The sequence below is a fragment of the Taurulus bubalis genome, assembly GCF_910589615.1.
Source record: "Taurulus bubalis genome assembly, chromosome: 17".
NCBI classification, from domain to species: domain Eukaryota; kingdom Metazoa; phylum Chordata; class Actinopteri; order Perciformes; family Cottidae; genus Taurulus; species Taurulus bubalis.
The window spans coordinates 12,987,620-13,000,226 of record NC_136605.1 but is presented as its reverse complement, the minus strand read 5'-3'; the positions used below and the strand labels follow the sequence as shown (position 1 = coordinate 13,000,226).

At 44.0% G+C, this 12,607-nt stretch overlaps 1 long non-coding RNA gene across 1 annotated transcript in view; it reads left to right on the top strand.

Annotated features, from left to right (window-relative positions):
* Positions 1-11,629, top strand: part of LOC306749307 — a 52,014-nt gene extending 40,385 nt beyond the window's left edge. Inside the window, exons 3-4 of the long non-coding RNA XR_013771179.1 lie at positions 8,702-8,766; positions 10,788-11,629. This is a non-coding gene — a long non-coding RNA (uncharacterized lncRNA). The remainder of the gene's footprint in view (positions 1-8,701; positions 8,767-10,787) is intronic.
* Positions 11,630-12,607: the final 978 nt, after the last annotated feature.

The window sequence follows — 12,607 nt, the reverse complement described above, 5'->3', positions numbered from 1 at the left end:
TATCTAAGAAGAAGCTTTATGTTATAAGTAGTTGGATATGTGTCAGTCACTGGAGATTGCTTATGGCAAAATCAGATAATCGCCTCACAGAACATACTGCTAACAAGAAGGCAATATCAGTGAATAATGTAGTGGTAACAAAATGGCCCCTTTGGTCTGAATATCAAGCTGAGTCTCAGATCTGAGATGTAAAGCAAAGTGGGAGGAGCGATTGCTTGGACTCCTCTGTTCGCCATTATGGGTTTGTCATGGAGTTTTCACAAGTGGCCGTTTCTACTCTCACTGATAAACAGCCGGGATTGGATCCAGATCTTGCCGGGTTCTAGCTGGAGCCCCGGGCCTTGCAACCACACAGACCGAGAACGTTACTCATTTGTTTATTATTGGTGATATTTGCCCGCTCCTAATCCCTGGCTGGATTAGACTTGATGTGGTCCTCGTCCCACCTTTTTCCACCGTTGCAGTCCCAGCATTTACACAAGGAGTTGTGTGTGTTTTGTTAATGTGTACATGGACAATATGCACACACACACACACACACACACACACACACACACACACACACACACACACGCACACACACACACACACACACACATGCATGCAAAGTCGTGCTTCTAGTGCGTCGATGCAATGTGTGTTTAATGTGTGTGCCATTTCACATGTGTCGCTGAAGGATGTTTGTAATCAAGGCAGTTTGACAGATATCCCCTCTAACTCCATCTCATGTAATGATGTAATCGGTGTCAATAGGAACACTCTGTTACTGGGACAGATATCCTCTCCCACGCCAGGGCATCCTGCTCTGCAGCTGAGCTTGCGGCTGAAGGCTATTCGGGTCTTAAAATTCAGGGCTCCAGAAAGTTTTTTTTTTTAAGGAAACGCAAAAAAAGCCCGATAGGAACTAATTAATCAAAGACGCTGAATGTCTGCTTGGCGTCATTGTGAATCAGAAATGTCTGATGTCATGAAGTAGTCGGAGTGCTTACGTGTCTGTCCCGAGTCTTGTGAAACTATTGGCCCTGAGTCACCTGGATCAGAGAGAGAGCAGAGCTTACTGAGCAGACCTAACTTGTTCAATGTGACCTTTTAAAGAGCTGATCCCTAACACTACATAAATCTGTTTCCAGTTTCAAAAGCACGACTATGCACATGCCGTACTTATTTTTGTGGGTGAGAAAGTCCTGCAAATCTGCACGAAAACTTACTCCCCAATTCCTCCCACAAACATACACAGAGGAAGATGCACCAGTGTAAGTGACATAGACATTATCTTTGTTTAAAGTGTGTGGGTGTTGAGGCCAAGAGTTTAAGGATGACACTTCGTAACCTTCTGGAATAACTTGTCTGGGTGAGAACTACATCTCACTGGATGGCACAAAGTGTACTAGACATGATTTGGGGCAAAGTAGTAATTTAGTGTCATTTAGGACACATCCAGTCACAAGTCTCCATAAGAAAATTGCAAGTTGAAAATGGAGAAAGCGAAGAGTAACCTCTGGCAACTAAAAATGTGATTAAGCACCATCAATAGTCGCATGACTGAGAAGAGTTAAGCCACGGACATTGACATGGACTGTTTTAAATGTGTAACATGACCTATGTGTTTAGTTTAGTAACTGCTTTTGTGCTTTTGATGCCGCCGGCCACAGCCGTATCGTTGGCATTATGTTTTTGGTTTGTCCATCCGTCTGTTTGTCCATCCGTCTGTTCGTCCATCCGTTTGGTCCATTCTTGTGAACGTGATAGCTCAGAAACGCTTGGAGTAAATGTCTTCAAAGGTGGCACAAACATCCACCTGAGAGGCTAAAGATCGAGGTCACCGTGACCTCACGTTTGCACCATTGTCGTGATTTCCCAGGAATGTCTTGGGCAACTTTTTTCATATTTGGCACAAACCTCTACTTGCACTGAAAGATTAACTGATTATAAAATGTTGGTTAAAGGTCACTGTGACCTCACAAAACATATGTTTGGCCGTTACTCAAGAATACATATGCTAATTATCACAATTTTAGTGACATTTTGGACAGACATGGATGTAAAGATAATATTCTCTGCTGTTCTATTCGAAGATGCTGCATTTTCATTTTCAATCCATGGTGTTTACATAGCTAAGAAGTCATTTTAATGTAAGGTCAAAACTTGATTCTTAATAGTTGGTTTTCAAGTCTCAAGGCAAGTCTTTAGGCAGTTTTGGAGCAGTCAAGTGCAAGTCAAGTTTGAACTTTTATGACTTGGGTCCAAATTTTGAATTGAATCCAGTCCAGTAAACCCTCAAAGAGTGTCTGACCCTCCCTCCACTTCCTTTGTTACGCTGCTCAGAAAGTGTTTTTTCTCGCTGCACATGGAAGCTGTCCAGCTGAAGCGGTCACAACTGAGCTTCATGGGGTGCTGGTTAATTGGCAGTTTTTGGTAAGTGCAGTTATGCTCCACTATGCATATCTTCCTCAATGTCCCTTGCACTATTTGCCTTTTTTAAAGTGTCCTTTAATTGGCTGCACAGTCACAGTCTCCTGCTTTAACTGTCCCCTGTGGCACCTGAATGTGGCCTATTTGACCCTGACGCTCTGGGGTGAAAACCCCATATTTTGCAGCCAAAACCAATGAACATTAACACAATTTTTTTCTGCTTTAGGTTTCAGTCTCAAAAATGTTTTTCTCTACCTCTGTTTTTGTCTTTAAGAAAAAGGTTTTGAAGGTGATCTCTTTTTTATAGGGACAAAATCGGGCCTCTGAAAACCCAAATCCGCTCGGTTTCAACACCTCCTCATAATCCTAACCGTGCCTGTGTTTGTGTGAGTGTCTGCAAGCCTCAGTCAGGCGGTTCTGTCAACATGGTAACATGTCTGCCTCCACAGCCCCAAAGGAAGGCCTCATATTTGGGCTCTAGAGGACCCTGCCTAGTCCATCTGATAGATCTGGCCACTGCTTCTCCCTGCACACCAGCCACTTCCAACTGGGCTACATCAGCAGTACTGAAAGACCTGAGAGCACTGTGATCCCACCATGGGGTGTATGGCTGTGGCTCCGGCTGCACTACACTTTAATCCCCTTCCCTTTTAACCACAATGGGAAACATGTGCTTACTCTGTGTAGGGTACAGGCCCACCATGGGAGTGGCTGTTTACTTTCACTCCAAAACTAACACTTTACAGCTCCCGTGACCACTTCTGGTTACTACCTCTGCCGGGTTAAAAAGGTGATATCATTTTGTGACATTTTTGTTTGTTTCATCACCACCGTCGTGCTCCTGAATTAAAGTGTCTTCTCATTTCTCACCTTGTAAAATTTGACACGCAAATTAGTTTTTTTCCACAGCATGCTCACCAAGGGAGGTGGGTTGTGCTGTCAAATTTGTCTTGTTAAAGAGCTGCTTGATGTTACTTTATTATGCTCTTAAATTTCCACTCCACGAGTGAGTTTTGGGTCAGTGTGTGACACCGATGATTGCACCTCTCTGCCTCTTGGTGAGAGAATTAAGCAAAACTGGAAACGGTGCTTGTCAAAACTATACCCTAAACCAACATTATCCACCATGTAGGATTTTTCCAGATGTGGGAAGTGCATCTCATCACTTTACATTTTCAACACCCAGAACAGAAGTCGAAGGTTGTGGTCCTTGTCCCTAAAGTTCTGTTTCAAATGGTTGGATTGCTGTTTCTGTGCAGGCGGGGAGCTACAACAGAGAGTGGCTATGTTGTAAAGGAGCCACTAGCATATGCCAAGCCAGAGGACAGGAAATGCACTCCAGATGAAGATACTACAGCATGGTTTATTTTACCGGTGCGTGTGTGCGTTAGTGCGTGTGTGTGTGTGTGTGTGTGTGTGTGTGTGTGTGTGTGTGTGTGTGTGTGTGTGTGTGTGTGTGTGCATGTGTGTGTGTGTGTGTGCGTGTGTGTGTTGTCAGGAATGTGTGCTGCAGGACTGACCATATGTCTCTTGAATTGCATCACAGCATTTCCATATCCGGTTGCTTACTACGCCAGCAGTTTATTTTTATCAATGAATTGATCGCTTGTTCGGCTCATATAAATGTCAAAAATAATGGTCAAATAATCATCTTTACCAGAGCCCACATTTAATCAATTTACAATTATTTATGCTTCAAGTCACTCTGCAAGTTATGTTTCTGCACTAAAAAAAAAATAGAAAACTAATGCCTATATTCCGAATCTAATAACTTGATGTGCTTTGAAAAAAGGTTGCCAGCATGTTTGGCCAAAACATGTAAAACCACTAGTACAGTAACTGATTGTACACAGTTGCTGTGGAAGGGACCCAACTGTACAGCCGTTTACATTGAGTCCACCTCCGGGCCGGTGGCTCTGCGTGACTGAATCGGGTCCTGACCTCCACAGGTGATCTGAGGGATGAGTGAGCGCTTCCTGGGGTAACAGTAGCCCCAGCCAGCTCCCCCTGCCGCCCTTTCCTGTCGTCTTATCTGAGCATTCAGTGCAATCTAACCCAGGGAGCGGTGCCTCTGCGCCTCCATTTGCCTCGCTGCCGGTCTCCATCGCTAAACTTCTCCGATGTCACTGTGGAGATAGAATCAACCCGCTTGAGCTGAACTTGAGTTGGGCTGACTGACAGAGTCCTGACACCCCATTGTAGGCTCAACGCTCTCAACTTCCTGCCACCCACAGCTTACCACCCTCTGACCTCCACGGTACCAAGGGCAAAAAGAAGAACAGACAATGAGCTACACAGCTGATCTGTTTAGGATGTCCCTGATTATGATGAACGCAGAGGACAGCCGTGATTGATTTTCCAGACCCGATAGAGAAGTAATTTAAGCTTCCTTAAAAAGTTACGAAGACAAATGAGATTTGGTTGTTTGTTGGGCCAGAGGGACATGTTGATGTAGTTGAAGGGCTTTCTGATTAGCAGAGTGGAGACTTAATGTAGATCCTGTAGGGACAGAGACTTGTACTTCCTCCAACTGTCTGGGTTTAATTAGGCCGACCGGTCCACCAGCAGCCAGCCAGCCAAACAACTTCTTTTACATTGTATTGCAAATCCGATCAGTGAAGCTAAAATGTGAAGAGACATTAAAAGTAGAAGCAGACATTATGGAAACCTTTGCATGCTCAATATGTGTATCACTCTTACTCTGCTTATTCAACAATTTACGTACCTATTTATCTACCAACTCAATGGAATAATTACAATAAATACAATAGATCCTGACCTCCTGAATAGGACTTGAATCATTTGGGAATCATCTATCATTTGCATTCCTGCCAAACACACTATAAACATGTTTCCACATGTGCTCATTCCACAGCATGGCTGCCAAACAGCAGTCGAGCACTGCTGAAAGGAGGCTTATCACAGCGCTCTATGATTTTCCTTGACAAAGAAATTGTTTTGTTCTTCAAGGGAATCTGTGTCCTTAGCTACACTCACTTTAGCATAAAGTTCATATCTGCTGTATTTGCTATATCCTATAATTTTACATTTTGAGCGTGGCCTTGGCTGATACTTGCAATTTGCGAACAAAGTGTGTGACAGAGTCTGATTAAGCTGTGTGTGTGTGTGTGTGTGTGTGTGTGTGTGTGTGTGTGTGTGTGTGTGTTTCATGGACGTGAGCCCCAAGCTTTAAATGTGTGTGTGGACTTGCAGACCTCAGCTTGGAGATGTAATCTGATTTGCAGAAATGAACGGGTCGTTTCACATGACTGGTTTAAAGGACCACTGGCGCAAGGTTGTGCCATGTCCCGTGTGTGTGTGTGTGTGTGTGTGTGTGTGTGTGTGTGTGTGTGTGTGTGTGTGTGTGCATGCATGTGTGCTTGCATGTTTGCGAGTATACACCAACAAATATTTATTTGCTTCCACAAAGTGCATGGCAGAAATAGGAGCGTTTGTTTGTGCAGCCTCCTAAACAGTAGAAATAGAAAGGTGTTGAACTTTGCTATCCGGTTGAAACCAAAATGCTGCATTTATTCCGTTTTTTAAATTGGCTTTATTTGGGAAAAGGTTTTATGAACGTAAGGCCACTGCTTATTAACAGTCGATTACACATCTGGAAAAAGTACAGCTCTGCTTCAGACTCTGATGCAGGTTTTGTTTGTAACTTTCTGTATACACATCCCTCATAATCAGAGCTTTATTTTGAACTAATGGACCATCAGAAATTATATCAAATAATTGAAATCATCCTATAGCCTCAGCCCTCTCTAGAGGACTGCTGGGATCAAATCCCCTTTAAGCTTTGCCTCTGAATCCTCTCGGTTTTTTCACAATGTTTGTTGATGTTTTTTTCGGGGGGGAGATTCTCTGCTGGACGTGGTCCATCATGTGATTTTCATTGGAGGGTGGCCGGAGGAGACGACCACAGTACAAGCAAGTGAGCGCGTGTTTGTGTGTCATCTGGCCTTGTTAATTAAGTCAGGTTGTTTTCCATCTGGGGGTCATCAGTTGTGGTCATTATATAGGCTACACAAGTGGAAGAGAGGGGGCCCTAGGAGGTGACGTTTGCAGCCGTGTGTGTGTGCTTGTCGGTGTGTTTGTGTACTTGCTTGTTGAACTGAACACACAAGCCTGCACATAACACGTGAGTTGTGTGTATGATCTCCCAGCGTCTTCCTTGAGAGGTACGAGTGTGTGAGTTTTGGTGTTTGATTGTGTGTTTTTTCTCCTTTGTGTGTGTGTGTGTGTGTGTGTGTGTGTGTGTGTGTGTGTGTGGAGAACTCATAAGCAGGACGATGCAGCGGACAGGAAGCTCTGATCCCATCAGACGTGTCAGCAGGGGCATTTTTTCATAAGGTGGTAATCTCACCACACAAAAGGGTGTCCAATATTCGAGAGAGCCCCATACCCCTGAGCTAATCAAGACCTGACCAACCCTTCCCCTGGCTCGCCAACCCTCTAAACATTACCTCATCTGGAGGCTTAGCCTAGCCACATGCTGCTCAGGCCTGCTGGTCTACATGATAACTCACTTAGCTCAGTACGATAGCTAGAGAAAACGGAAATATAAGAAGGCATAGAAAAGAAATGGGACCAGCACAGCACACAACTACCTATAGTGCCTGGTGCCGGGGAAAGGTATTTTAAAAGGGAGAGGAAAGAAAGAATCATTTTACTGTGTCTCCCAGAAACTTTGGGAAGCAATTTGCCGGTATTCAGTTTCTCTCCCCGCCGTCCTGTTATTGCTGTTTTCCCCTCAACTCCTGGAGCCTTCGACCTGAAAGGAGGTTCTTTAGTTCAGGATTTGTGTCACTCGGAAACAGTGCATTTGTTGCCACGGTAACAGGTCTGGGACAGTGAAACTCAGAAGTAGAGAGCACCTTTGTCCGTGAATGGATGAAGAGGGACTGGAGCTGTAATCGGTCCAGAGAGCACAGCTTCAGTCCTAAACATGTCTGTATGAAGAAACCTGTGATTGCGAGAAGTTTCTTCATCCAATATCAACTTGAACTTGTTAACCTTGTATAATATAACTAGCTCAAGTCATTTAAAATGGTACTTTGGAAAAGCCACTTTGACTGCCTCCCTTCTCCTGACCTGCCAGTTCCTGCAGAGCTTTTAAGTCAATTTATGTCACTACTGGCTTATTTTAATGATCTGTAAAGATACTGGAGAAGTTATTGAGTCTTGTGGTGATTACAAAACCAGGTTTGTTTGACCAAGAGCCGAAAAACATAGCTATAAGAAGGTAGTTGGGGCAGTTGGGTGATAACTTAAGCTTTTTTCCTAGATTTTGATGGTGGAGCGACACGTGTTTAGGCCATACAGCTGCCAACGGCTGGTCCTCTGCATCAGCGTTCCCCAACCTTTTTTGTGCCACGGACCGGTTTTGTGTAAGACAATATTTTCACGGACCGGCCTTCACAGTGTGGGCGATAAATATGACGTAATAAAATGATGAACACATTATAAACACAAATATAAAGTGCATAAAAATACAATTTACCATTACGCCGAATTAGTGGGAGCCTGTGCTTGTTTCTCTGCAACGAGCCGGTCCCATTTTGGGGTGACGGGAGACAACGACACCTGACTGTTCTTTATTTCCAGTCTACAAAGATAGGATGTTGGAAAGGGAAGCAGGGGTTTCAGAGCTTTTTTGGCGATCTCAGGATATTCTGCCTTGATTCTGCCTTTCTGACTATACTTTTAAGTTTAATTTTTGGGGTAACATATCACGTGACCTCTTGACATGTCTCAAGAGGCTCAGACGCACAGACGGATGTATCCGGTCATTTTTCAAAATAAAACATAATCAATCAACATTCTTTTCATTCATTCTTCCTGTGCGGCCCGGTACCAAGGGACCCATGGATCGGTACCGGGCCAGTGGCTGGGGACCGCTGCTCTAGACCAGTGGTCCCCAGCCACTTGTCTTTTGTCCCATTAAACTAAAGGACTGTGCATATATGGCCCATCATCACTGCTTACACATGCATTTTCTTGTCATTATCCTATTTTGTTCATCATCTCAGGAATCCTCAAATTTGTTTTGAGACTAAAAGGTTGAAAACAACTGCACTGTAACCTCATCATGCCTGTGAAAACAGAGGAACGAACTGATTGCTCCCTCCCTTACTGTAGAAAAAATAAATATTTTGTTTGAGTATTGCTGCAAGTTTGGGCAGAGCAAATTACATCTGGTTCCTCAGTTTTCTGTCGAATGTGTTTACTCATGAACGAGGTCCTCTCTGTATCATTTTATTTCCCTATCCTTAATCTTTTTCAGATGATCTCAGGTGAGCACAGAGAAGAGGCTGAGTAATGGAAACATGATCTCAAGAGATACAACAGGTAAGGATGACTGTTTTTATGTTTTGTTTGATCTTCAAGTGGAATATGTGATCGCACACAGTGCAGCCTTATTATGAACTGCCAGTTGCTATAAACAACCAGAGTATGGCACATCCACTGTTCAAACAAAGATAGCAGTAGTTCACATATATGCGAGACATGATCAGGGTGGTGGCACTGGCTTTACGCCGATGTTCTTGCTTTTTTTGATTGTGTAACTCAAGTCATGACAGCACGGTAAAGAATGCAGTGGCACAGAGATATCACTTCAAACACGGCGTCTCTCAGGAGCCTCAGATCCTTTCAGTGGACATGAATGAAGATATGCTTTGATGGCCCACCACTGAGTCGGTGCCCTTCAAAGAAACTTGTTGATGGGCTTTGCGCGGGGCAGCCAGCAGGCTCAATGCGTGGTACTGTATACGTGTGCTTCTCAGGGTAGCCGTGGGTGTTCTCCATGGAGGTCAAACTTGCTTGACCCTGACATGAGTAGTCTTTTTCTATAGATTGTAGGCTTGCATGGGCTCTTTTTTCCCCCCTCCAGGTTTTCTGGGTAACTGAGGGGTGTGTGTGTGTGTGTGTGTGTGTGTGTGTGTGTGTGTGTGTGTGTGTGTGTGTGTGTGTGTGTGTGAATGAATGGCAGGGTGCCAGCAGACAGGTACAGTAGATGTGCTGATGAGGGAGGGCGATAGGGGCCGGCCTCAGTCGCAGGCCCGAGGCACAGACCGGCGTACACGGGCAGGCTGAGACTCAAAGGCAGGTTGGGACCCGGTTCTGTGTGCTGATGCTGCTCTACTGGCTCTGCTCCAAGGTGAGGCATAGGAGAGAAACGTGGGAAGGGAAAAACCAGAATAGAGGGCTAAGGGAGCGATAGAGAAAATCACGTGAAAGGATGATTGTTGAGTGGTGGAGCTGAAGAATATGAGGGTATATAACAACAGAAAAAGCAACAGAGTGGTTGTGGCTTAGGTTAGAGAAGCAAGTTAGAGAGATGATGATGATGTGTGAGGCCCAGGGGATGAAGAGAGAAGTGAAGGAGGAGGGAGATGAAGAAAGAGCTACGCCAGTCAGGCCACATCCTGTATGCCGGTGGAACGTGACTCGTCGCAGGTAAACCGGCTCGGAGGTGCAGACAGGCAGAAAGAAGACGAGAAACATTGATGGGCGTCTACTCTGACACATTGTTCCTTCCCCGGGCAAAGCGGGACAGGCCGGTCCCGCCACTCTGGCTGAGTGAATGGTGTGTTTGGGGCCAGACGACGTAATGACATGTTGTGGGTGGTTGCACAAGCACGGGTGAAGCAGGCTACAGGTTGTCAAGAGGCCACGTACCTGCATTACCTTACCTCTCTCACCTTGTTGTGGTGAAGAAATCAGTTGTTTTACTCTGATCGACAGCACTCTCATTAGACAACAACATGTTCATCCCACTGTTTTAACAGATGTAAAACAAGTTTCTCATCTTCTTCTCACACACATATTCTCGATAAAAGTCTGTTTTTATTTATTTAATCATTGAAATGTAACATTTATTTCGAATCAGTACTTTCTGTGGGCCTGAAGCGATGTTCGGTTTGTTTGACATCTTAATTCTGGTATTCAAGCTCCAACGTGAGAAAGTTCGGTGATTTGTATCTTCGCTGATGGAAGAAAAACCCTTTTGCCACCACTCGTAATGTGATAATAACGTGCATGTGGCTGTTCATCTGCATCTTCTTCATGCCAGTTTGGATCCTCCAGCCCCTTTTTTTTTGAGTGGAAAGTTTGTGAAAGCAGCCAAACCTGCTGAAGGCATCGGTGGGGAAGAACTTTGTGTTGATCAATTCTGGGTGTTTTATGAATCTCTGCTTGTTTTAAGTACTTCACCTAACAGTTACTTCTAACATTTAAAAGGGAATGTTGCCAGAAAAAAATTAAAACCTCATGCCCATCCCAAAAGTAAGGGCATGAGGAAACATGTGTCAATGTTCAAGTGTTTTTTTGGCCTCCTTGAATCATTAGTTTCTGTATTTTGTTTCTAGGATCAGGCTAAATCCTGGTTTGGACCGCGGACCAGCATCCCCTGCAGCAGATGTTCGCTTCTGGCGTGGCTGCGAACAGCACGAGCTCCATCACTGACAATCCGGCCCTCAGGATCCAGCGCCAGCAGCTCGGACTCGGCGAAGCTGTTACATAAACTCAGCAGGACAGTGGATTGTATTCGGTCGCTCAGATATTATGGAACAGATCAGTCAACCCTGTCTGGAGAGGCACTCGGTAGGAAAGTCAACTCTACGATTACCGTCGTTACCACAATGGATCTACACATTGTTTGACTCTTTCTAAATTGAACCTGGATTAATATTCCCCTGTATATACATCTGCTTTTGATATTCAGTGTTTATTCACGCAGTTGCTCATTTGCTGCAGTTGTGACATATACTGTGTTATTCTGGATACAGTATCAACACATGCTGGAACGGTAAATGGAAAATAATCAGATGTTATTTTCATTTTTTTTTTTAAGATCTATTATTTTTACAGCCGGAAAACAGCACTTACACCAATGCAGTCGCATACAAAGTGCATCTTCTTGAGGAGCACAATACATGTTCCCTATTGTGCAAAATGAATTAATATGCATTTTTTTAGAAGGATTACTTTGTCAATGGACATTTGACATCTTCCCATTGCGATCACAAAGAATCCATTGTAATCAAGGTGCTTATGAATACAACTACTGACACCACATCTCATTGGCAGCCTCGGTAGATTTGGTTAATAGACTTGTCATGCTGTTTGTTCTGATCATGATTGAGAGCTTCATAATTGTTTTTGTGTCTGTGAAACCCTGTAAGAGAAATAAAAACAAAAGGTGTGTCTACGTTGCTGTCAGTTTATTTTGTCATTGCAGCTGCAGATCTATGAGTTAATAGCCGAAAAATGCTTTCACGGTGTGTATTATTATTAATTGTTCTGGCTTCATTACCAATTGGGCCAGTATCTGCTCCGAGGAGGTCTATCAGGAGTTGTATCACTCTTTTATCTCTCTCTCTCTCTCTCTCTCTCTCTCTCTCTCTCTCTCTCTCTCTCTCTCTCTCTCTCCTGCTCAGGCAGTGAGAAGCAAAGTGAAAGTGAAGTATATAGTGAAAGTGGAAAAATGTGACATTTAAATGTCGATGTGCTGAATCGTAATCGAGAATCACAGGTTTTACTTCACTAACGGCAGTGTGAATAATAGGTCAATTCATTGGTATAACAATTTATTGTGCAAAAAAACTTTTTTGCACAGTAAATAAGAGATGACATCATGGAACATGTCTTTGTCACCAAGTTTAGTTTCTGTAAACCTTGCATGTATCATGTTAACAGAGAAGTGTTTAATGTCACAGTCAACACAAGTGAAACTCCGGGAAAGTTTTCACTATTTTTTCCTGCAGCTCCTCGTCTTCTGCGGAAAGACATTCCAGCGCATACTACAAATGCATTTATCGTTTTCACTTATTTTCACAGTTCAAGAATTCAGCAGTGACTTCCCATTCAACTGTCTTTCACTGTCAATTTCAGCTGTGATTCAATAAGGTTTGGCTCGGAAGGCGGGAGCAGCCGGGAATGGGACGTGGGTGCGGGGTGCAGGAGCGCGGCATTGCAGAGTTGCTAAGGGGGTAATTATTCCTCAAGGGGTTGCTTATTGTTGTCTTTCTCTCCACCATAAAACAAAGCGGAGCGGGTTAGACTCCATTGCAGTTTGCTCAGGCTTTCATTCCAACGCTTGACAATGTTCTGACAAGTTGTTCAAAGCATCATAGAGATCATATTAAGAATCACATTTGTGGGGGACGAGGTCATCTCCATCTGTAAA